Below are 26,643 nucleotides of genomic sequence, written 5' to 3' on the forward strand. Positions count from 1 at the left end.
AGCTGTTGGCTGCAGAAGTTGATGTGGCATCAGCTGGCCCGAGAGGCTAGTGTAGGCTTGAGTGAGCCTTGAATACATATGGTGCAGCATGTATATTCAGGAGCTTCCTAGTCAACTTCTTGATTATTCTGTACATGTTACAGCGGAAGTGGAATTTTGATAGATGGTAAATTCAGATGCTTTGTGTTTAAAAGGTCTTTTTAATGGTCTAACATTAACCACCAGTAAACACTGATGGCTAATAAAAATGTCTTAGGAAAAGCCTAAGGGAATTCTCTGTGAGCTCAGCAAAGGACTGGGGTTTGAATGATCTGAATTCTATTCTTAATTTGACCATTAATTTACAATGTGATTTTGGAAAGTTAATCTCTGTGTTCCTGTTTCTTTTTCACATCTTTTATCTCTCTTGTCTATGGCAATTTGTCTCTACTGTGCCTAGAATAAGGAAAGAGGCAGTCTGGTTGTGATTCTAATACCAGTGATAACAAGTAGCTTTAAATACAAACTGAGTTTCAATTGTTCTGTTGAGTGGCTGTAGTGGGTTTTTATATGTATACAGAGATACAGATTTAGGTTATGCGTTCAGCCTAAACCTAAGGGGTTTAATCCTGTCAGAGAGCAGTCTTTAGCACCTGTCTTCATGTTCTGTTCTGAGCTGAAAGAAGATAAACCTTGAAGATAATGTCCATGGATGTCAAGGAGGTAACAAAGTTGTATTTTTAACAATTTTTGCTCAACAACTATGTGACCTACTGCTAGATGTCTGCAGCACTTATACATGTATAATTCCCTTTCATTCCCAATACATTTTCAAAAATATTCTCATTAAAAAATCTTTCATATGGTATTAACCTTAGGTTTGACATTGACTGATTAATTATGTTTGAGATGTCTATTGCTAGCCTTACTCCAAATATATCCTGATGGTTATTTGCTTTTCACAAGAGTGCTTCTACATTATGACTAATTTTGCTATCAGATTCCAGGTGATGAAGGCAGACTTTGAGTCTGTATTGAAATCCTCTGAATTTCAGTAAACATGAAAAAAATCTAATAAATTCAAAGCTCGTGGAGACCACTGATCATGATGAGTTTTGTTGAGAATAGTAGATGCCTGGCTTCCTGCAAAAGGGAGTTACAATCACTTGATTTTATCAATTTACTAATTCTTTTTTTCTTGACAGAACAGATGTTTTACATCCATACTGTATGTTTCTATCCATACTGAAAGTTTTTGTGCCTTGAGTGTGCAATAGAAGAACATGTCATGTTCTTCACACAAAACTTTGTGAAAGTAAAAAAGACAGTAGTCTGTCTCATGACACTAATTTTTTCCCCATTCATCTCAGGTTGGTTTTTTGTTCTTGTTGTCTATTTGTTTGTTTGTTTGTCTGTTTAAAAGTTACTCTATTAATTAAAAAACCACCTGATGGATAGTAATGGAAACTGATCACTGAGTCTGTTGTCCCACTTGCGCCTGGGTTTCAAAATTGTTTTGATGGGCTCACTCTTTAGACCTGAAAGGATAATCAAGTCTCCCAGCCTACTCAGCCCTGAGTTTGAAAATAACGTGCCAGCTTTGTTAACCAGGTTGCACAGGAAAAGCAGAGTCTCTAGACTGGGACTGGCTGTTACACATTTGCTATTGAATGCCTGTCAAGTAGCACCTTTCAGTTACGACCCACATGAGGCAGACCTGACGCAGATACTTGGAGATGAAAAGCTGTGTATCCTATTACAAGTCACTTGAGCTGTTCAGTGGCCACCTGCTGATTGGAGAAGAAAACATCATAAATAATGTATTTGTGGATTGTGCACTAGCTTTTATGTTGCTATTAGTTCTTCCAGAATGAGCTATATCAGCATTATTTAGCTTCTGAGCTCCAGAATCTCCTTAGTAGCCATGGCAAGTTTTTTCATATTTTCTGTTTTAGGAAATAAAAGGAATTAAAGCATATGATATGAAATTAGAATTGATCCATGAGTTTGCTTATTGTTTTCATAAGAATCTATACTGCATAAATAAGTTTTGTCATTGCTTCATAATAGTTTTCCAAAAGAGGCAGTCTGAGCAAAAAGGAGTAACTTGTATAATAGTTTATTATAACTAAAACAACTAATCTAGTACTTGATATTATAAATTATTTAATGCTATGAAACAAGTAATGCAATGCTTTTGTACTTACAAAGCTGAATGCTGACACAGATGGGTGCAGCTCCGTCAAAGTCAGTGTTAGAAAAGTAGCCAGAAATATCTAGAGAATTTTGTTTGTTTTGAAGAGTGTTTTAACATTTTTAATTAACAGTTTCACCAGGAACAATACAATTATTGCATTAGAGCTTAAGCCATTCAAACCCATAATTTGCAGTCTTATCATTTGGAGGAGTTGTTTTGTTTTTAAGTTGCTGAACAATATGATCTGAAAAGTTGTCAGATTAAAGCCTGCAGCCAAAACAAAATTGTGTTAGCTGCTAAGTTTTTAATGTCTCTGAAAGTCTTGCTTTTTTCTGAGTATTGATCTTTTTTTCCTTAGAAAGGGTGGTTTGTATACACTTGGAAAATAATTATGTGCCTGGGAGAAAATGGCATGCAGGTTTCACCCTTGATCCAAGACATTTGCAAAATAAGTTCTTTTCAGCCTATTATTTTTTAAAATTAACTTTAACATCAGATATTTTGACTGGCCAAAACCACCAAAGGCTTGGCTGTTTGTCTCTGCTACAGATCTCTGTAGGTTTCATGCCTTTGTGGCCTCAAGATTGTATTACTGCAGTACACAGGGATGGAGGAGCTATAGCTATGGCAACCAGTGCCTGGTAGGTAACTGACAGCATGAATTACAGCATCTCTAAGGATTTGCTGCAGACTGGTCTCCCTGCTGGTCTGACTGCTTATTTTGGCTTTGACCTTCAGGACAAGGACCAGCATCCAGGCCTTTTTCTGTTCCTGGTATTCATCCCACTGTCGGAAACTCTAAAGAGGTTATGTAGATAAACAGCTACTGATGAGTCTTAAACTGGTTTAGGTGCGGATTTTCCTGCAGTCATATATATTGTTATTCTTCAAGTGGGACAAATTGTGTCTCATTTTCGCTAGTATCAGTACTGCTATATCTACTGTAGCACTTTGATCACCACAACTAGCTCGTTCAGCAGGGTATTTTTCACAGCCCTAGCTGACTCAGTGGTATGAGTAAATTCCTGAAGCCAAAGTCAGCTTCAGATATAGCTCTTATATTAAAGATGAGGTGGTATTAAGGTGGGATATGAAACACCCTTGTTTTTATTATTTAGGTTATGCAAAGAGTATCTGAATTAGAAAAGCCAGTTGCAACTCTGATATTAAAAATCCAGGTCTTCCACAGTCGCTGGCAATTGGAGAACATATTTCATGGCAGTGTCACAAAAACCAAGAGATTGAAAGGGCAAATATGAGAGAAAATAATTTCTTGATATGTCTGCAACTTGCTGATTAAATTTTAAGAAAAAATTTACTGATATCCCTGGGAAATATGTGAGTGGTCTTGGTCCAGAACCTGAAACACGGTTTCAGGTCTCCTTGCCCAAAAAACCCCACTTAATGCTGATTAAAATATTTCGTAGATGAGAATTTAATATCTCTGTTGGACTTCTTTTTTATGAAAGCTGTTGGCCATTTCTGTAAAGATCATTTGCCAGCAGTTATCTACTCACAGTTACTTAATTGTGTACATTTAAAACCAAAACTGAATGTGCCTGAACACTTACTTATACCTACAGCCAAATATCTTGTTAGTGCAGATATAAAAATATTATGTAATAGTAATAACAATGATTTAATTGAGCAACCCAGGACACATGTTCTGACATTATGTGCAATTAAATAGCTGTTGCAAATGTTTCAAGGAAAATGAAATTAATTTGTAAGAAAATGAGAACTAAAACTTAAAACAAGTTTCAGCAGTCATAGCCAAAAAACTCAAACGCTTGTCTGAATGAAGCAGTCCCTAATATAGAAGATCTGATAGATTTGGTGGATATCTTTAGAATCCAGAGATCACACACAGAATTTTGTTGCTTAAATATAATCTGCAAAACTTAAAGTCTAAAGCTTGATTATTAACCTATATTAATACAAAAGTTTACTAAAATGGGAGTAAAATATGTTTATGAAAGCAACAACAGTAAGGTGATTTTATCTGTACAAACATAAGGCATAAAGTAGCAGTTCACAGAAAAAATCCCTGTTAAATATTTTTGGAGTTTGCTGGGTTCAAAATTACTCAAATTTGCTTCTTTTTAAGTTAAGATGACCTAATAAAATTATAATCCTAACTGAATTTAAATAACCCCATTTGAAAGAAGAATGCTTCAGTTGTGGAGTAACAAAAATGAAGCATTTGGGTTCTTTTATTTTTACTAAATATTATTTACTTTTTCTAGTGACTGCTTCAAGTACTGTGAACAAAGTTTCAGAAATTTTTAGGAGAGTTTCCAATATTGTATTTTGCCCCATATTATTGATGGACTGATAGCTAAGAAGAGAGAATTGTTTACATGTCCATTTTTGCACAAGAGCATAGAGAAGGTGTGCTAAGCATGTGTTTACAACTGAAAGAACCCCATCAAGAATAGGATGGATTTTTCTTAATAACCTTTGCATATACCTAGTTCTGATCCCTTTTTCTAAGAAAATATTACAAGTAACCCAAGTAGACTTGTCAGATGCAACACTGTTTTCCCAGTTTGTATTGATTTTAGTAAGGCTGCAAATGACTAGAGATTTTTGTCTTGCAACGGTTTAGGATCATGCAGGAATTATAGATACGTAGGAAAGGTGGAATATCCTGAAGGGATAATCCATGATAACCTATTGCTCTTGTTTTTTTCTCCTACATAATCCATGACAGGCACCTTTAAATTTACTGAAAAACCTTTGGTAAAGAAGGTTTTATAGCCTTTTTGGGGGGTCTACTGCTTGGCAGAATTATCACAATATGTATTTTAATTCTTCTCAATGTACTATTTAATTAATATTTCCTGTGCTTTTTCCACTCCTCCTTCTAGTGAATATATTGGCTATTGAATGATCATCTTTTTATAATTACCTTTTCATGTATAAAGAGAATTAAAGTTCTGTGCTCTCACATTCTTCATCTCTCTCATAGGTTGCATTTTCTAAACTACATGTGCTGTTATTTTTCTTCTCTAAATACTAACAATTGCTAACCCTATGGACTTTTAAAATTAAAGCAATACAAAATAACTCAGTAAATACACACCTTACTTTAGGTATTGTCGTGTTAGTAATGTAAATTGTGAGCAGTTAATAAACATTCTGAAAAAATGCTCTCTGGTTCTGAAGAGTGTGGTTTTCAGTGTGTGAAACAACATCATAAGTTCATCATAGGTCTCAATGAGTTGACTCTGTTCCACTGTAGATTCTCATTGCTGAAAACAAGTATGTTAAATGTATTCTGGCCCTCTTCATAGAAGAATATTCTCCACATCATCACTAGACAAATGATAGATTTTGTTTTTTTTCTCCCAGAAATTAGAATTCTTATTTTGAACATGGAGAAACTTATAGATGTACTGCATCAGGTAGAACTGTGGAGGATGACTGAGAGAGTATCTCCTCCTTTCCTTTCTTATTCCTGATGACAGCAGTTCATTATGGCTTTTTATTTGATACAGCATATTCCTGAAACTTGTCCAGGTTTTTCCTAAGTGCGGTCTGCATGTTTTAATAGAAATCTTCAGCTAATTTATCTCTGCTTTTCTGAAGTGTAGGCGTAAGTAATGTATTACAGGAGTGAGTTTCTTATTCCCTGTTACTGCCATAATTGGGTATTCCTGAGCTTGGCCTGATCTGACTCCTAGTCCTCAGCACACTGTCAGTCAATTTTCAAGTCTGACACTGCTAACTCACAAATATCAAGTATCACTGCAAAGAAATTCTGTTACCTCCTTTATGTCAGACCCCTGCACCACAGCTGTGTCCTTCCAAGAGATTCCCAGGTAGCACACTCACCCTGACGTGCATTAATTTCATTTACTTGAAAACAACATATTAAAGATTACTAAGATTACATATTAAAGATTAATAAGATTGCATATTAAATTTACCAAATATAAGCCAATAAGCAATTGTGCCATGTGATTTTTCTCTCTAACTTTTATTTAAAAAAAAACTGTTTCAGGGTTTTTCAGGGGGGAAAAATTCTTTATGGAAATATATTTTTTTTCCTGGCTTTAGAAAGCAAGCAACTTGAACTTGACAGTAGTTTCATGTATTTGCGTGTGGGCATAGTCATATGACAACACTGTCCTCTAGTGGCAGAATGAGTTAGCACAAGGCTCCAGCTACAGTGGGAGCTGGTTTGTGTGGTGGTTATTATTCATAAATTCAGAGTTTTAATTTACACAACACAAAAAGGAGCAATTAACTGAATGCTGCATACAGTTTGATGATAATCAATGTTCCAACCATCAGCATCAGCTGTACTGCGTACATTTTGTGTGACTATCAGAGTACACATATATATGATTTCTTGTGATTTTCCAGATTATTGAATTTATGTAATTGTGTTCTGCTATGGCCACTTTTCATAGGTATGGTGTTTAACATGGTTGACCACCAGATAATTTTTAGTCTTCTCTTGAACTCTGCTGTTAAATCGAGCACTCAGGGTGAGAGTGTCTCCAGACATTGTTATCAACAAGCACATAAAATATTCTTAAGTTCTTTTCTTCAGTTTGAAATTTCAAAAATCCAGCATATGGCTTAAGGAAAAATAAAGAAAGGAAAAATTTGGTGTAAGAGAACAAAGTCTGAGATTTCAAAGCATCAGTTTTTTAAACTTTCCCACTGAAAGGGCTGGACTGGACTGAAGGCGTATCTGCTTACTGTGAGTATAGATAGTACAAAAAATTATATTATTTCTCACTCATCCTCTAAAATGTTCTTGTTCTGGAAGTTTGGAAATTTATCTATATGAAAAACCCTATGTAATCTTTTTTGGTGGGTTTTTTAGTTGGTGTGGCAGTTTTTTGTGTGTATCTTTGTGTTGTTTGGGGTTTTTTGGTTTTTTTTTAAGTATTCTGACACATTTTGCAGAAATTTTATCTAAACATTTCACGGTATATTTTGGAAATAAAGAGTGTTGGCTGCTTCCCATCCAAGCATGCCCCACGCAAATCCAAGGCCAGTTGAATTCAGGAAACAGAGAAGCCCCAGTTAAAGACACAACTTTATCTTTTGGTATGCAGCGATTACCGCAGGTGAGGAGCAGAACGGATGGGAACGAACATGTTGATGTTTCCACTGTTCTGATTTTATTTTCAAAGAACATTTGATGTACAGCCAGCTCACTTGAGTATCAGGTCCTGTCAGAGGACCACATACCTGGCTTGACAATACTTTCATTTTTCTTCTCCATACCCAGAGTCAGCAGACATGTTTTACGAGATGGGGTTATACCTTTCAAATGTTACCATTTAATGCCCCATAAAATATAAACACTGGATACTAAGGGCTTCTACTGGCACTGATATATATCATACCATTCATAAAACTCACTTTTTTAATAATCTGATTCTTTAATTCACAAGTGTATTTGTTTCTATTGTTGTTTTTCAGTTTTGTACAAAGAATTCAAAGTAAATATTTTCTTAATTTCCATGTGAATTGTCCTTAAAAACATAAGCAAAAACAAGAACATAAAAATGCAATATTCTCTTCCCCAGCATTCAATTTATATTGCAAAATTTTTGTACTGCTTTTTTTCCCCTCTGAGGTCTGTACTTGGACCAAAGGAAATACTTGATTTGGACAGCTCATGTGCACAGAGAGAAGTCATTGTCTTGTTGCCTTTGTTCCACAATCCTCTTGAGCAGTGTTTGCTATAGTCATACAAGCTGCAGTGGTAAACTGCAATATGAAAACATCAAATTTGCAACAACGTAATTGTAGCCATAGAACAATAACTAGTCAAGAAACAATTCTCTTGAACGAGGCAACAACTATTTTTAATGTGTCAATAAGAACTATTAGTACTATAAGTGGTGCACCACTAAGGGTCAGATGTAACTGTGCAATGACTGCTGTTATTTTAAACCACCGTGTGAAGAGTTCAGATGCTGCAACACTTGCAAGATCTTACTCAGAGGCTTTGTTGAGTTATGGATCCTTTTGCTTCTGACTCATGAGTTCAATTCCAGTTCACGTTGCTAGTGACAAAATATTGTACAAAGTCAGATCATAACACTGTGTGTAATGAATTAACTTCTAATTAACAGTTAGAAGTTTACATTGCAGATTGGCCATGATAACAAGCACCAACCAGTGATTTTGTTGGCAATGTTTGAATCCCCAGTGAAGATTGACTTGTCCCTTTCCCTCCTGTTGTTCTCTTGAGCATTGTTGAGCTTTGTCCATGTGAAATACAGAGCAGTCTCAGAATTTGTGCCTCTGCTATGTGTGTTCTGCAGATAAATAAAGAAATGAAAAGTAATATCAGGAAAAAATAATACCCAGATATCCTGGGGGAAGGGCTTTAGAGGATCTGTGAAAGGGAACTGTGTGTTTGTGACAGGTTGTGATCTGTTTATATGATGACAGGTCCTACATCACAGGGGGCCAAAATAATGCTCTTTATCTCTTGAGATGTGTGAAAATAAGCCTGTGATGTAAAAAGAGTAAAGAAGTTTTATTTAAGTTCCACATTCTCTTCATTAGGTCAGTACCACCAGGTGAATCTGTCTCCTGTTTCTTCTTCCACTTGCCTGACTCTCTTGAATTCTGCATTTCTTGATTCTGTGTATCTAGAACTAATAATTTAAGGGCATAAGAAAATGGATTTTTACCGTTGTGTGGGTTGTTATGTGTTTTAGTGTTCCTGCTGCCTGAAACCAAATTAATTTGATATTATGCTACTGAAAATTGCATACACTTGATCACTGTGGTTTTTGAAATGTTATTGTCTTCTATGTATGCTTTTTTCCCTTTAAAAATTTTCTTCTGAAAAAACCACTGTGTTTATGTAACATGATGTACAATAAAAACAAATATTATTTATAATCTGTAGTGTCATACATTCATAATTGCAAGAATATTGTGTAGGAATTTAAGAATTATTCTGAAACATTTGAAAACATTTTTACTATGAAACACCATAGTCTAATGGTTTATTGTTTTGGATTCCAGTGCAGTGTTTTCTCAGTGTTTCACTGAAGTATAGAATAGACATTAGAAGAGCTCTGTCATAAACACAGATTTTCTTATCCAATATCTTATTTTCAAATGGGGCTGGACTGCTAGCTCTGCAGAACTGAATTATCAGGGCAGACAACACAGGAAGAATAGCTAAAGCTCTTCAGATAATGTCCTTCTCTGTTGACCTACAACGTAGTTAATTTTATTTCCTCCTTTGAAATTCATGCTGCGGGCTGATTTGCACAAAAAGAGAGTTCAATAATGGCAGAATATTCACTTCTGTTAGAAATCTGTGAAGAAATACAGGAAATAAAATCATCAGATGTATTTCTCATGGGTCAGTGAAGAGCTACAATGTCATGTGCAGATAATAGTTGCACATCAACTTTCTGGAGAATATGAACTTGCAGTCCAGCACAGTTATACTTTGTTTCCACTAATAACTGCGTGAACCAGCCCCAGCTATGGTGTAATGACATATTGTATGCCATGCTTAGAATATTAGATCTTTCGTATGGTGAATGTGTCACTTTACAGATGGCTTAACTGAATTCAATTCATTAGGGCTGGTGTTCCTCAGTGAATAATGTTATTATCTTGGTCTGAATAGAGCAGCAAACAGAGTCCTATGGCTAGGAAATTGTGCAGGCAAAATATCTCTGTTTTTCTGGTGCTTGACTGAAAATATAAGGAAGAATAATTCAGCATGTAACAGAAGACAAGGTAAATAAATACATTGAATGGACTGACTTTGATTTGTGGAGGCTGCTTTTTCACTGCAATTTTAATTGCACCAGTGTGAAGTACGACTTCTTTTTCTCTCCACTGACACTATCCCATACATCTGGAAGCAATCAGTCTTAAACAAAAGGCCTTGGGATCTCAAGTCAGAGAAAGCAAACCAACTGTATGTGGCAGAGCTATGACAACAAATCTGAAAATCTGTCTTCACTGATTTCAGTTGCTGTAATTTAGATTTGATGCAAAACTTTTTAAGTATCAATTCTCTTTTTTGTGTATTGCTGCCCAAGCTAAATATCTGGAATGTATTAAGAATTACTTTTTAATATAAATTGAATAGACAGATCATACAGGCATCTGTTGAGAATTTATTTGACTTGAATAGGCTGCATAAGAGCCTAAAGTACAATGAAGTATAGCTGTAAAGTAGTTTTTATACTGTAGAACTACAGAGAGCAAAAACCTCTGTTCATTTAGGCTTCTCATCAACTGATTAATCTTTCTAGAATAAAAGAGACTTGTGATTTCCCATCATGTGAAGTCAGAAAAAAAAAGTGTTTACTATTTTACTAAAAAAAAAAAAGCTATTTTACTACTAAATACTTTATATGATGGTATATTTTTCATATTAGTTTATGGGCTATAGTTTTTGAAAATTAAACTGTTTTCAATGTACAGCTTTGTGTGATCAGTGAGGAAAAAATACCACACAATTTTTTCACTTCACAGACTTTCAAACAAATGTCTCTAGATATGGTATAAATCCGAATTTGGCTTGTGAAAGGAATACCTCCTCCTTGGATTTAATACAGACTTAGCCTACAGGCAGGTGTATGCTGATAGAAATTTTAAATCTTATATGAGGAAAAGAGAAGTTGACTGGGGATGTTGAAAAAGAAGCTATGTCCTTCTCATTTTTTGATAATATTGCATACTGTCAGTAGTATGAAACAACAAAACCACTGATTTGTTACCAAGTAGAACAGAAGTCCTGAATATGGCCACTTAAAAAATTAGTTGTCCTATTTGTTCAGCTGGGATTATAAGAATAATGGAAAAAGTACTCGCTATTGTGAAAATCATTCATAATCTGGCTCTGGGACGCATTTGCTGTTAAATTTCATGCCTTATGTTTTAAACTGAGAACCTTTAGATGTGAGGGGGGAGATGTTTCTTCAAGTTGAAAATGGCATAATTTCTAGGTGCATATATTTTTACTGGCTTTTATTTCTCTGAAATAGAAGCTGCTGAGTATAGGAGTGAATGGGGAACATGGTACTGAAGTCATCAACATATTGGTTTGCGATGGGAGATCACATTTTGATATTTGAACAACTTAACAAATGAAATTGATATGAAATAAAAACAAATTTCTAAATTAGGCAAGAGTTGTAAATGTTTTGGTCAAAAATATTGTGTAACAAAAGTACTACCAGACAGAGGAGTCACACAGCTTTTCCAGGGAGTGCCTATTTCTGTATTTCAGCAGGTCTCTCCTGGGAAACAGTGCTACAAAAATTGCTGGTAACAGAGTGTGATAGGACTACGTGCTTCAAGAATAATAAGCATTTTACCTAAAACAAATAGTGCTGTAGTGTTGTTACAATAACCTAAAATAACATTCGTTCTTAAATTTTTCTGAGTAATTATGTCACTTCCTGTTCCCTTCAAGACAGAATACCCACTCTACATTGACATTATCTTTAAAAAACAGTTAAATTCCACATGCTCCTTTACAGTTGGAGAACACAAACTGATGAATCAAGGAATTAGCAATATTAGTCAAATATTGCTTTTAAAGATATTTAACTAAATACTAAACTTATATGCTGTGTGGGTTTTTTTGCTTGTTTAATTAGCTGATAAAACAATCTCATGGCTTCTAATATATTGTATGATGGTTAAAAAAATCCCATGTGATTCTACATTCTAACTGTTCTTTCATTAGATGTCTGTTGTTTATAAAACCACTTTTCAAAGTAATTTACTACTCAAGGGAAAAATGTTAAGTAGATACTTTGAGATACTTCATGCAAAATGGTTTTTACTGATCATATTTGTTTGGAGGAATGAAGAACGTGACTCCATAGTATTATTTTGTATGTTAATCACAACACACTTCAGTTTCTTCATTACCTTCCTATGCCTGGACCCACCTACTGTGAAATTATTTTACCCCTAAGAGTGTCTCAGATAATTTTCTTGCCAAATAAATATTTTTAGCACCTTACATTCTGTTCTATAAAAGTATCAGAGAGGGTGAGCTACTAAGCCAAATTCCCCTCAGGATTTGAGAATGTGACTCTGTAATCTTGTGTAAAGAGGCATTAACAATATTAGTCACAGTACTCTGCTTTTTCCATGTTCCTGACTAGTCCCTGATGTGGCTGTTCTTTCACAACCAGAATTCTCATTGACATGAAGAGATTTATCAAATAATTCTAAAAAAGAATTGAGATTTGTAGAAGAGTATTCCTCTTGCTAACAGGAACTGCATATTTTATTGTTATTTACTGGTGCATACAAGTTGCATAAAAAATTTCAGAATTTTGAATTGACAATATTTTGTAGTAGAGGATGCCTGGGTGGGGACCAAGGTCAGGATTTTATGTTTCTGGGCTTCACTACAGTAAATAACCAAATTTATATGTAAGCAATGCCTGTGTAAGAATTATGTGATAAAACTGCTGAAGGATGATTCAAAATATGTTAATGAGAATGGGCTGAGTTTTTTGGCAAAGCACCAGCAGGGAGAACCTTAGAAATTTCAGTTTCTAAATTCAGTTTTACATCAGCTGTTGCAGCATTACAGAAAGAGGACCGGTCAAATTTCGCACCTTAGTTATGATCCACGTGAGGCAGTCCACCAGCTGGAATTGTTTTGTTCATGTTTTGTGCTTGCTTCTCTGTCTGTAGAATCATAGAATGGTTTGGTTTGGAGGGGACATTAAAAGTAATCTAGTAACTATCACAGACTGTAGGAATCGGTTATACTGAATGGATCACAAAATGTGCCCCCAAAGCTTCTTAGAGTATCTGACTTATACAAGTAAATGTTTAATGAAATGTCTGTTACTTTCAGTTTTATCAACAGAAGGAAAACACCTCGATGAGGAGCCCAAGATATGTGCTTTCTTAGTGTGCTTTCTTTACCCCTTAATTCCTTGTTTTGTTATTGTGAATTTCGAGTACATACAGCCAGTCTGCAAATGAAGGGTCAGGTGCTTTTTAGAGTATGTTACAACTTCAATTTTTCTTGAATGTTCATGTTTGAACTTCCCTTAATATGTATTTGACTGCTTAAAAATTTTCATAATTTGCTTTAGTCAGTTTAATGTAATGGTAGATGCATAGGGCTGGGTTTTTTCCTGAATTGCCTCTTTGTTCCTTGACTTCCTTACTGATTTCAGTGAAAGACAAAAATCGATTTCATATCACAAGAAGGATTCTGAAAACTGAGTGGTATCAAGAATGAGGCAAACGATGAAATGAAGAACATTTACTATTAAAATGTTGAGACCTAATATCATTTTGCATTCTGGATATGTGTGCCTATGACTTACATAACATTATAGAGTGTGTCCCAGATTGACGTATATTTATTTTCTTGTAATTGTTTTGGATTAATTTTTTGGTGTGTTTAAGTGTGAAAATAGCCTTTAGTTTGGAAAGTGAATACATTTAAATGCTCCAAAACTATGAGATATGAAGATATGAGACTCATCAATAATTTTTTTACATAGTATAGATTAAAGAATATGTTTGTATCAAGGTGAATCAATTGCACGTTTTGAGATTAGCAATAGTGCAACAATATAAAATTTGAGAAGGCAGGAGTCAGCATTTTTTAGGATTTCTACCACTGATTAATTGGAAGGAATGAACCGTGGAGCATGTTAAAATGCAGTTCCTACATGGGAAAAGAACAATAAATTTTGACTGAAAAGAGCCATTAGACCGTTCAGCTTTGCTATTTGCTTCCAAAGGCATTGCTGGTTCCAAAACTCTTTAGGGAGCATCATTCACATCTAACTTTTAAGTCTTCTAAAAGAGACTGTAGAATTCTATCTCTTAAAATGTACTTAAAAATAGAAAATCATTGTAGTATACAAGACAGACTTTGGGAAAGTTGTGTTTCTATGGGTATTGCAACTAATGTTTTAATTTTAGTTCATTTTCTGGACTGTATTTAATGTGATATAATGTTATATTGTAATGTCATCCAGCATATGTAATGTATGATTTGGTGTGCACACCATAACTTTTTCTGACAAGCATACAGGAGTTATCTACTGTATCTTACTAATACAAAAATACATCCTGATCTATTAATTCATTAGTACTAATAATGCAGTAGATATGGGTTATAGTGCAAATAACAATAGTGGGGACTGCTGTTAAGCAATTTCTAGTGCCAAGTTTTCCAAAAAGGAGATGATTCTATGAATGGAGTTCTTAAAATATTGAATTTATACATTAATGTGTGGGTAATGTTCTCACTTTCTCACTGAGAATTTATTTGCTTATAAACTATCTCATGAGACTTGTTAAATAAGGAGTCTGCAAGTTGTATGCAGCAATTTTAATTTATTTAGTGCCAATAATTTAAGAATGTGTAAGCTCTTAAAAATATTAATATAACAAACATCTGATTACTCTGATAAGAATATTGGATCTCTTGCAGGTGAACAAAAAGAGGCCAACAAAGGAGACATGATAGTTAAGCACTAAAAAGAAGATCTGTTAAAGAAGTTGTGATGAGTTAACCTGAGTGTCAAACAGTACAGTCAGTCTACTCTTCCCTGTCTTGCTAACTGCTGACCAATAGACTACTGATGGACTTGTGGAAAGATATGAAAACTCAATTCATATTTCATTTACTTGGAAACAAAACACGAAGTGATTATATTCATGTAGACAGCAAAAAACTCAAAAGTTTTAAACAATCAATGTCTCTCAAAAGGAGGACAACTTTTTCTTCCTTTTGCCTAGCTTCTTGAAATTAGGAATTTTCTTGTTAAAAAGCCAATAATGAAAAATCCTTCTGCACGCTGTTTCCACAGTTCAGATTCCAATCAAATAAACTTCCATCCTGGCTCTTCCAAAACTTAGTGGGAAGTATATTGATTCCTTTAATAACAGAAATTTGAAGGAATTGATAAGCTAAATGTCTACATCATTAAATGCACTATGACCTCTAAGAATAAAGTCCAAAACATTTGAACTCGTAATTGCAAGCTTAGGTGCTAAAATGTGATTCCTTAACAGCATTGTAGGCTCACAGTCAAATTTTTTACTATCTTCCAGAAAGTTCAAGTCACTCTTGTTTTGGTATCTAAATATATATTTAAAAATGCAGCCTTTGGACACTAGTGCCTCATTCGTAGGAATTTTTAATAGTTCATTTGATGATCCATAAAGCAAGTCCAGAAGACTCATGACTTTTTAAAGTACTCATCACCACCAATTTTGTAAAACTGCTGTGCATAAAATACTGAATTCTACTGTGCTGTCCGTGGGCTTCTGGATACAGATGTGCATCCTAAGTGACTGTCAGAACAAACTCTAGCTGTATATCATTCCTCTTTCCCACCAGTCTAATGCTCTCCATCGTGTTGAATGAGAAGCTAAAGATACAGGCAAAAAGTTTTCAGTTTAGACAGTTTACCAGTCTGAATAAAATTAGAGTAACTGAATGACAAGATAAATTCTACTCCAAGATAAACTCATGATTTTAGGATAACGAGCAACAAGAATTCAGTCCTGATATTTAAAAAAATATAAAGAAATGTTACAGACTACAATAGAACAATATCTCAGGGAAAAATGATGTATTTACTAAAGAATTTCCCAACCGTGCAAATTCAAGTGAGAATTTTGTTGTCTTGGTTTTCAGAACTTTCTTAGTTTCTAAAATTAATAATATAGACTATAGAAACTACACTTAGTAACTTGGGGATAGACGTGGTATAGCACTTCAAGGAAGGATGTCAGTAGGCATCTGTGGGGTTTTGGACAGTGTTGTTGCAGAGGAACCTTATTAGGAAAACTGGTAAAAACAGAACTAAGCAAGCACGAGGGGTCAAATAAGTATAAAGGGCTGCATCCTGCAAAGTGCTGAACATATTTTGAAGTGCTGCCCTTAACTCCTGTTGACTCCTGCATGCAAGGAGAGTGGATTGAAAGAACGTGTGTATGTGCATGTGTGTGGAATCAAAGAACCTTATTTGAACCTGTCTTTGGGTTATAGCCAAGTACTTTAAGTCAAGACGATAGTCAGATGCCTGGGCTATGGAGTTACTTAAAGCAAAAGAAAAAGAAAGGGATATAGCTGCTTTGGTTTTGATCTTGCTCATGTGATAAAAGTTCCAATAGCTTTCCATCCTGCTGGCAGGTCCAAAGACCTTTTCTCATTATATTTATATAAATGTTAATAACTATTTCAGTATTATTAATGATGGCAAGAGTTGAACTCATTAAAGGTGGGAAATTTGTGGGATTAATTTGCTCCAGCTTCTATTTGCCAAGAGAGCATTTTCCCAGCATTATTCTTTCTCCATATATATTAACTTTGTAACTGTGGATCAAAGCCTACTCAGCTTTGGATGTATTAAGTGAATCTTACTGAAATAGAAACTCAGAAAGGCATTTTCTGCCAAAAAATGTAAGTGGAGAAGTCACGATTGAGTTCAGCTTATTAAATCTGTTTACTCAGTGTGCCTAAGTCATATTGGAATTTGAAAGAAAAAAGAAAACATGGGTATGTTTGGGCTGTGGGACATGACAAGAAGTACATTTTAGAAGAAATAGTCCTGGGATATAGGTTTGAGAAATGTCAACAATGCAGAACAATAAACAAGACCTCGTGAAAATGTTGCCTGGAATAATATGTGACTCTATGAGATGAAAATTATTCAGGAATTGTGAAAAATCAGAACTTTAAATGCTTGTACTTTATGTTCATCTGAATATAAGAATTCCATCTGGTCCTGTATCCCATCTCTGAAAATTGCTGATACATTTGTACTTTCAAAAGAAGGTGTAAAAATGTACAGGAAACTACTGTGGCTGGCATTTTCCTGAACTCTAATTGCTAATCTGATTCAACTTTTAGTAGCTCTTTCCATAAAAATAAATAAATAAATAAATATATAATAATAATAATTGTAAGCATCTGTTCTATTTATATTATTTTCATATGAATATTTACATATAAGTTCTTGACCTCATTTACTTCATGTAATTTAGAATATCAGATCAGTCACATGAAATGAGACTATAGGTCAGTTGTGCTTAATATTGCTTCTCACTTGTTATGTGAGAATTTTGTGGGTGAGCCTTATTATTTGCCGAGCAACAAAAACCAGATTATTCTTCTCTGTTAGCCTCTTTAATTGCATTAATGACCTTAGTTATCCCAACATTATTATTAGTCATCTTTCGTTTTCAATCTGCTGGATTTTTTTAAGTGAAGCATCTCACTGTGTTTTGTTTTTCTTTTCATAGAAACATAGAATCATTAAGGTTGGAAAACACTAGGAAGGTCATCAGGTCCAAACATGAACATAACACTGCCAGGTCCACCACTAAGCCATGTCCCTAAGTACCACATCTACATGGTTTCTGTTCACTTCCAGGGATGATGATTTCACCACTTCCCTGGACAGTTTGTTCCCATGCTTGACCACCCTTTCCGTGAAGCAAGTTTTCCTAATATCCAATGTAAACATCCCCTGGTGCAACTTGAAGCCATTTCCTCTTGTCTTATTATGTGATGCCTGGGAGAAGAGAGTAACCCCCACCTCACTACAACCTCATTTTGGGCAGTTGTAGAGAAAAATAAGGTCATCCCCTGAGCCTCCTCCTCTCCAGGCTAAACACCCCCAGATCCCTCAGCTGCTCCTCACTGGACTTGTGCTCCAGACCCTTCACCATCTTCTCTGCCCTTCTCTGGACAAGCTCCAGCCCCTCAATGGCTTTCCTGAATTGAGGAGCCCAGAACTGGACACAGCACTCAAGGTGTGACCTCACCAGTGCCCAGTACAGAGGGTTGATCACCGCTCTTGTCCTGCTGGCCACAATAGTGCTAACACATTTTATATTGTTTCAGAATTATTTCTGTTTCTTTCCTAGTAATTTATATTATGTGCCTTTTTGAATGCTTGTGCATTTTGATCTGCTGTTTTCAAAGAATTATCCATAATGACTCCTCTTAAGACTACCTCTCATTATGATAATATTAAGGGATTGTATTTTCATATGATTTCACCTGATGTATTATGCTGCTTTTATTGATCTTATACATCCATGATCCATTTTAAGAACATGAGAATGATTGTACCAGGTTAGACTAGAGATTACCCTAGCCCGCTTTCCTGCCTCCTCCACTGGCTAAAATAAAATGCTGTTGGAAAAAAAAAGTGTTAGAGCAGGGCAATCATGTATTGTTACTCTGTCCGAATATTCTCCCCAGTTCCAGCAGTTTGCAGTTCAGGAAATTCCAAAGTCAGAGATACTGTCTTTGTAGTTAATAGATTTTACTTCCTGTGCTCAGTACAGCATAATTCTCCTGCAAATGCTAGCAGTAAGTTTTTGATTTAACTGTCCTGACTAATTTTTGCCACCAATAATGATTCCTCCCCTTCTGTCCCTATACTATTAAACTTATTTGAAGTAATAAAGTCAATTAGTGTTCATCAAACTTCTAAGTTTGTGTAGGACCTCAGTTAATTGATCATTCCACTTTTTTTTTTGTCATATCTAATGCAGTTTATGTTTTTTCCAGCTGTTTCTCAGCTCTGTAACTGTTTGATTTCCTACTTTGGCTTGTTTGGCTACTAATTTTTTTCACACAAGGTAGAAAACACTTACTTGAGGAGGAGATAAATGGAATTTGAGGCATCCTTTGACTGTTTAAGCCAAAGCATGCTGCTGCTTAAGTTATAGAAATTCATGGGTATTCCAAATGCGTTCTGTATCAGCTGCAACTGTTTAAGTAATTCACTATTTTTTGAGGAGTTATGATATGAATAGGGACAAAAGTGGGAAGAACTGATAAGTGTTTAATTTAAAATGTTTCTGCTTAACCCTTTATTATGTTCACATGCTATTTTTGCAATAAATACTGTACTTAAGCAATTGGTCTTTGACTAATGATATGCCTGCAAATATGAGCCTCTTGTCTAGTGTTACATGTAGAATTAGATCCTGCATTGTTGAAATTAAAGACTTTCTGCTTTGACCTTGTTTTAAGGAGCAGGACCTTGGACACCAGTTTGCAGCTGGACATACTGAAAGATAAAAGGTTTTTTGGGGTGGATTTTTTTTGTGTGAGCAAGTACAGAGATAAACACTGCAACACTATTTACATTTTCAGGGCTATTGCTATTGCAGTTTTAAGGGTGATATTGTGTGCAACAAGAATGTGTGTCATTATTCCTTTGAACAACTTCATATTTTAGGCATGGTATGTTAGTTGTGGCTTAAGGAAAGAACAGATGTGCAGTTTACCTTGTGGGAAGGGGATTCTTCTGGTATTTCCCTATTATTGGATAATCTCTTTGATGAGGAACAGTCCCCAAATTTCTGTTCTCCCTCTAAGTCTGGCACCTGCCCTAAATCTGTATTTATTTGAAGAAACAGGCCCCCAAAAATGCCTTGCATATTTAGCACTGCTGTTTCCATTTACTGCTTGATCAACCTTTTTAGAGACTGTTCTCTTTCTTCAAAGGTTATTGTTGCTGCGGGAAGAAAAATGAAGTCCCAAATATGCCCTCTGGTCTTAAACAGTATCTGTTCTCAAACCACACGTTCTTGAAATGGGTCCATGTTAGCTATTACATGGGTTTGCTACATCACAGGCACTCAAGAGCCAAAATTTTGTCCTTGTGATATTAGCAGAGGTGTGCTGTTGGTCCTTTCCTTGCTGCTCAGCATATATAATGTAAGGAAGTTCTCTTGTTGAAAGGGAATGATTTGCAGATCTTTCACAATTAATAGTTTTGCTTCCCCTGATCTGAGGATTTAGTCCAAAGCCTCATTTCAGTTGTGTAGGACATGCAAAGGTTAAGTCACATGACAACACCTCTATGTGGGGTTACCTTTGTTTTCTCAATTAGGGCCATATTTCTCAGGGGTTTTCTCTTTGCTGATTGTTCAAGATGCAAATACTGCATAAAAGGCAGCTAGACTTTGAGGTTTTCTTCTCAGGAGCTAAGAAAGCTTTTGTATTTTCATCTTCTCTCTGATCATTGAAAGAAGAGCGCATGCCAGAGAGTCTAAATTCTCCATGTCACTAGCCAGTGTTATGTGTGTGTTTTACTCCAAGGCTGTCTGCTTCTTGAATTGGCTTATGTGGATCAACTTCCTCTCTCCTCAGTCTGAGTGGGCTTGCTTATTTCTCAACATTGTTGCAGTGCTGGCGGCTGAACTATTTGGCTTTGTTTTCTAGACAAAGATTCAAACGGCTTCTTCTTTGTGTTCTTTTATCCTAATACTTTATTTTCTCCGTTTAATGAAGGCCAGATGGTCTCTCAGCCATGACATCACTCCTGACTGTTCTTGATATGGCAGACATAGGTTCCCGTTCTATTGTCTTACCTGTTCATCAGTGGTGATTTACATAGTTACAGAACTCGGGCCTCCTTAGGACATACAATACTCACAAAGAATTTGCTGTCCAACCATTCCTTCATTTTCATTTCCAGAATTAAGCTCTACTCTACAGTCTTAAGAATTTTGAGACCAGTTCTGTTTGCCAGGAGCCTTCTGTTGCAAAGGGAACAGCGTTTTACTAATTATTAATATTAGATGATCTGTGCCTTCACAGGCTTTGAAGATCGTAAACCTTGGCCATGCATTATTAGTTTTAGGTTCTTGATTTATGTTTCTTCCCAGAGAGATAACTTGCAGTAGATACAGGATGCCCCTATTTTCTACATTCTGTACTCAGATTTTGGGTGGAGACTCTGGCTACTGAAAGAGATTATTGAAATAACTGGCAATCTTGGCATTCTGGCTTGGGCACATCTACCAATGAAAGTACTTGAGAGGAAGTCAACCAGTATTTCAGAGTGAGTTAACTCTATTTTATCAGAGGTAATTAATTACTGAAGGGGATAGATGGTAGTGTCTCATGATAATATTCTATATGATGGCATTACCTTTAACCCTTAGAAAACAATTCTTCAGGGCTCATGATGTTCTTGTCTTTTAAATACAATAGAATCTCTGTATAATATCTCTGGTCTAGGCAGTGCTGAGACACACCTGTAAGTTTCCCATCCAAGCCTCCACAACTTTTCTGCATAGGCAATGGTTGCATTTTAATTTCACTATGATCTCAGGTATTATGCAAACTTTGAAATGACTAGTTTTGATATTTTCTGGAGATCCAAACATTTTAAGAGTAATTCTTCCAGACAGCCCTTGTTTATAGAATACTGCAGCTTTGGTCTTGATGCAGAGTATTTAGCTGGGATATGGTAAGGTATATGTATGAAGGTAAGCATCAATTGCAGAGGAAGCTTCTGTACAAAGCTTTCCTAGAAGAATTAAGAATTCCAAACTGCTTTTCTGAATAAATTTTAGTATATGTGTCTTGTAAATTGAAAAGACAACCATTTTGTATTTGGGTGCCTTATATTTTTATTTCATTGAGTCACAGAATAACAGCATTTCTTTTTTAGGCAAGTCTATGAGTTGTAGTGATAAACAGTGAATCTGTTCCAGAATATCTGTTGGACCATCATCTATTAAAGATAAACATTGCTGCAAGACATAAACAGTGTATACAATGAAAGGTGATTGTTTAATGACTAATGTGAAATTCTAAGAGACAACAAAGCATTCAGCAAACATTGATACTCCTTTTAAAACTGTGGAATGAAAATCATACGGATTAACTTTGAGAATTAGCTTATGATCATGAGCAGACAGAGCTGGGGATATCAGATTGCTAACAGATAAGTATTTTCACATTGGAAAAACACATCCGTATCCACCTCGGTATTTTCTGGAGAAAAGTTTTGTCATTTCTTTATTTGCAAAAGAATTTCTAAATACTCTGCTGTATATAATTTATATTGTTTAGACTTTTGGTATTAAAATAATCCGAAATTCATTGATACAATTTTGTTTTCAGAGTCTTCTATTCCCCAGGCAAAAAAAAAGTTTCATTTGCTATCTAGCTTCAATTAAAATTTGGCTAGAAGGGGTTTTTTCATTGGAAACATTAGTCTGTTTCCATTCCAACTGCAGGCTAACATCTATGCTGCGGGATAAATAGCAATGAGCCTTCTCACAGTTTCTCAGACGCTCTTTAAATAAGCAATAATTGTGTATCAACAACCTGCTGATGTCAGAAGTTCTTTTTAAGAGGCATTCAGTCTGCTATGTGGATCAATAATTCTTCAGATAATATTTAACTAAAATATGTATGTAAATGACATAGGATGAAACTCAACGAGAAGGAGCTATGGGAAGATACAGTAAGTTGGAAAGTGATAGTTAAACTGTGCTAGGATTCTGTCTATCTGTGCTGTCGTAGCTTAAGAGACATTGCTGGACCTTGAGCTGCAAGTAGGATATCCCATGGAGCTGCCAAAGGGAAAGGGAAGAAAGTTCCCTTTAAGTTCACTGATAATAGAAGAGTGCTCTGAGTTGTTCTACCCCAGGTATGCTGACTGCCAATGGCCCCACTGGGCTGATCCAACAACTGCTGGAAAACCTCATTTTGTGCCTTCTGGTTTTGCCCTGTGCATCATAAGTGGTGGATAAATGGGATAGAGGGCATTGTGCTGGGGTTGTACCACGGGGAAAAAACTCCTTAGTGCATTTTTCTTACAGAACTGAAGGTGTCACTAAAAATCATGAAGACAAATCCGTTCTCTGGAAGCCAGAACAGGGAAAATCTGGGGAAGTGGTGAAAAAAATGAATCCTTTTCCAGTTGCGGAGTCTGATAAGGCAACATAACAGAAAACAGGGTACTTTTTTTTTGGTGTTAGATCTGTCTCAGTTCTTTATACATCTATGTCCTTAAAAAGTGCTAATTGTGGCTATAATTGGAGTTAGTAAGTTCTCCAAGTAGTCATTATGGTAAGAACAGTCTAAAAGGTTCAATTTCCATCTGTTACTAGATCCATGGCTTGAATAGCAAACATTTTTTTTCCTTAAAATTGGCTTTGTTTCTTGTATTACACTTGTTTTTCACTGTGTTCAATATGTGGAAGATAAATACATGTCACTGTAAAATGTATTAAAATTATTCTTAAATGCTTCTTCCTGAATAGGTAGGACTTCTGATGGTCATAATTTCTGGTTCTTTCTCTAGATTCTGTAATGGTGGATATTGCTTATTTAAGTATTTTCTTTCCATAATTCCTTCAGCTTGGCTTTTCTTATTATTTAGTATATCATGCTTTCTTAGGTCATCTCACAGAACATAATGGTATACTTAGTGAAAAGATACAGAAAATATCTTGATATGCCTGTTTTAATTGATGTGATATTGAACACAGTGGAGAATGCAAAAGAGTATTGAAAGAGTTCTCCATTCACTCTGAATATTTCAGTTTCCTCTCTTTCAATTTTGACGTGAAGTAATGTTTTAAGTTTCATACTTTTCTGGAAGACATAATTTCTGGGAGTATTTGCAGTCAATAGTCTGTCATAGTGTCAAACAGTGCATCAAGAATTTAATAAGACAATTAGCAATGAGCCATATTTTTTTCAATAACAATGGAAAAGGATCCTTTTATCACTTTTAACAATGAACAGTCATGTGTTACCTTTCTACCAGGAAGAGATATCAAAGAAATCATTAAATATCTACTTAAGGGGGAAAAAGCAGACAATAGAAAATAGAGAAAGAGGTAGACAAACAGATGAATAGCAGCAGGCTGAATCTGAAAGGTCAGTGTCTCCCTCCTGCTATACAATCTAGTACAGTCTTATTGGACTGGGGATTGTTGACTTCTGCCACTGAATGATCCTCAAATTGTGAATTATTTTAGCAAAAAAATCTTTCCAGTATCAAACTGTCACTGGTTTTGATTTCAAAACAAGTTTAATTTGCAGGCCGTGGTGTGGTGTGCCAACACTTCCAGAGCTGGAGGAAACACTGATCATTTATCCATATGCAGAAGCAGTGTGAGGGCTAACTTTGAAATTGATTTGAGGAAATTGTGTGATGGCCAAAATGGAAAATGCAATTACCTTTGTCAAACATTGGTGGGAAATTTGAATTAACATCTTGTGAAATGTGTTAAAAAGTGTTTTGCATAATTTATTACTTTGCTGATTTATATGCTGTGGCACAAATTGTTAACTCCAGAAATATTTCATGTCTCTGTCTTGCTGACTCTTTCTCATCTATCAGTGGTCTCTGGTAGTCTCTGCTGGAAAAATGTGTTTTAGGTAATCTGATAATGAATTTGGAAACTTAATCCCATAGCTGAGTTTAGCTTCCGTGGGAAACAACATCGATAAAGAAAAGTGCACGTTCCCAATCCAATTTCCACTTTTGTAAAGTTCTCTATACCTTGTTTAATATCTTCAGCAGACATCTGAAGTACTAATACCTTGTAATTCTTAATATTTTTTTTAAAAGTGCTTCAGTTTTTTCAATCATTTGTATTCTACCAAAGCCATAAATAAAATATCATCCACATCTGCCTGTCTTTCTCTACCAGAAAAAGCTCTATGTAGAGCTTTCCCACTTTCATTTTTCACTTCATCTTTATTGGCTGAAAATCAAACGCCTTCTTGTTTACTTTGGCAGGCAGTTGAAGGTTATGACTGAGCCCCTCCATTTTCTTTCTTTGTTACATTTACAGTAGTGATCAAAACCATGAAGTTTCCTTTATGTGTTTCTGTGCTGAGAATTCCTGTGAAATAACATTGTGGACACAACTGCTCTTGGCATTTACTGCCAAAATTTAATTATCTGATGCCTGTGTCATATTATCACTTATTCATTTCAGTCTCTTTTTATAATAGGGTCATATTGTGCCTGTAACCACATTTTCATGACTTGTCTTTGACACCTTTCTCTTTCAGCTAAACATCTCTTGAAGTGGCATGGAACACAATAGTCAAAGTTTCATTGCACCATCACTAACCTTTACACAGTTTATATTGCTTTCCAGATTTTTTCTCTGCTGTGCTTGATTCTCAGTTTGATGACTTGCTGTGTGAGTTGTGAGACTCATTTGTTTTCCAAATATATCAGTGGGTTTTGCATCACACTTATGCTAACTACAATACAATTTATGTTTCTCAGATTCAATATTTGAATTTTGCTATTTGTCGTAATAATGAAAAAGAAAGCAAGGGTTTTCTGTATCTAGTTTATTTTACTATTTGATTATTTAAGATTATCACACTGCTGAGTTTCTAGTACAGCAAGTAGAATATCAAATCTCATATAGATAGATTTGATGAAAATATTTTACATGAGAAATATCATTGTCTAAATTTTTTTCTAAAAATGTTATAAGATACGAGGAACATATTTGTGTTTTATATACATGAATATTTTTAGTTGGTTGACAGCTACTTTTTGTTCTGTTCCTGTAATGGTGTTTGCAAGCACTAAGCTGTTTGAGAATTCATTATGTTACTTGGAATATTTTTGTTGAAAAATGTTATGCATGCTCTCCTATTCATATGTTTAATATCCATAAATACGTGTTACATGATCATATTATGTGACAAATATATAAGCATATAATATGTACGAGTAATTGAGACAAATTAAGACTTTACAATTACCTCTAGATAGAATGCACTACTATTTGTAGAAACTCCTCCTGGAGTTACCTTTTACAAACCTGAATTAGCAGGCAGAGGAGTTTTACTGCACGTGCACCAAAAATTTTGCTGGCAACTTTCCACATCCCCATCCAGCACCACAGGAATGGCTCATTGCCTTAAGGAAATACAAAGGAACAAGTGAAGGGAAAAGTCACTAAATGCCAAAGTGAGAACAGTCACAAGACTGAAAAAGGATGAAAAATAAACCATTCACAATTTCATAATAAACTGGAATTCAGATGAGAATCAACCTGAAGGAAATCATGAAACAGAAATTAAGACATACAGAATAATGTACACTGAGCATTCAAAAGCAGAAATTATGTAATTAGTGATCAAAACTTGTAGATTTCTGCGACAAACTCCTATCTGTGAGATTTTGACCATCCTCCTATGAGAAGGCAAGGCTTTTAGAAAGCATGGACTTCTCACAGATGAAAAGAGACTTTAATGTTGGCACACAGATGCTCCATTGGCTTCTTAAGTTGTTGCTCTAGAAACATTTCTTATTCCACTAAAAGAATCTATGGTAGAGTTTCAGGCTGTGGATCATCTCCACTTTCTCCTGCAAGAGAGAAGACTTCAGGAGACTGAATTTTTTTGGGAATGCAGAGCCATAGAAAAGGGTTCTTCTCCTTGAGTCTGCCAGGGAGTGGAAAAAGAAAATGGTCAATTAGTCTGAAGTTCAATGCCTTTAGTTCAATACAGGGGATGGTAAGGATGTTTTCTTTATATTCCCTTTCAGTTATGAAAAGCATATTAAGTCCTGTCCTGAGATATATTATATGCCTGAAAATCCTACTGACCTTGCTGGAAATTTGGTATCCTGTGTAGGAGGTCAACAAGTTCATTTTTATGAACTCATTGCCTTGTTTTCCTTTGAGGTTGACTC

General features: G+C 35.3%; 2 long non-coding RNA genes across 2 annotated transcripts in view; one reads left to right on the plus strand and one right to left on the minus strand.

The window, feature by feature from the left end:
• The window catches only part of LOC146435941 (uncharacterized), a 48,983-nt gene that overhangs the window by 9,596 nt on the left and 12,744 nt on the right, over positions 1-26,643 (plus strand). The window lies entirely within an intron of this gene.
• Positions 21,574-26,643, minus strand: part of LOC146435942 (uncharacterized) — a 98,703-nt gene continuing 93,633 nt past the window's right edge. Inside the window, exon 3 of the long non-coding RNA XR_014852455.1 lies at positions 21,574-26,393. This is a non-coding gene — a long non-coding RNA (uncharacterized LOC146435942). The remainder of the gene's footprint in view (positions 26,394-26,643) is intronic.

The sequence above is a fragment of the Lichenostomus cassidix genome, chromosome 5 (genome assembly GCF_008360975.1).
Source record: "Lichenostomus cassidix isolate B80296 chromosome 5, HeHo_3.0, whole genome shotgun sequence".
Taxonomy (NCBI): domain Eukaryota; kingdom Metazoa; phylum Chordata; class Aves; order Passeriformes; family Meliphagidae; genus Lichenostomus; species Lichenostomus cassidix.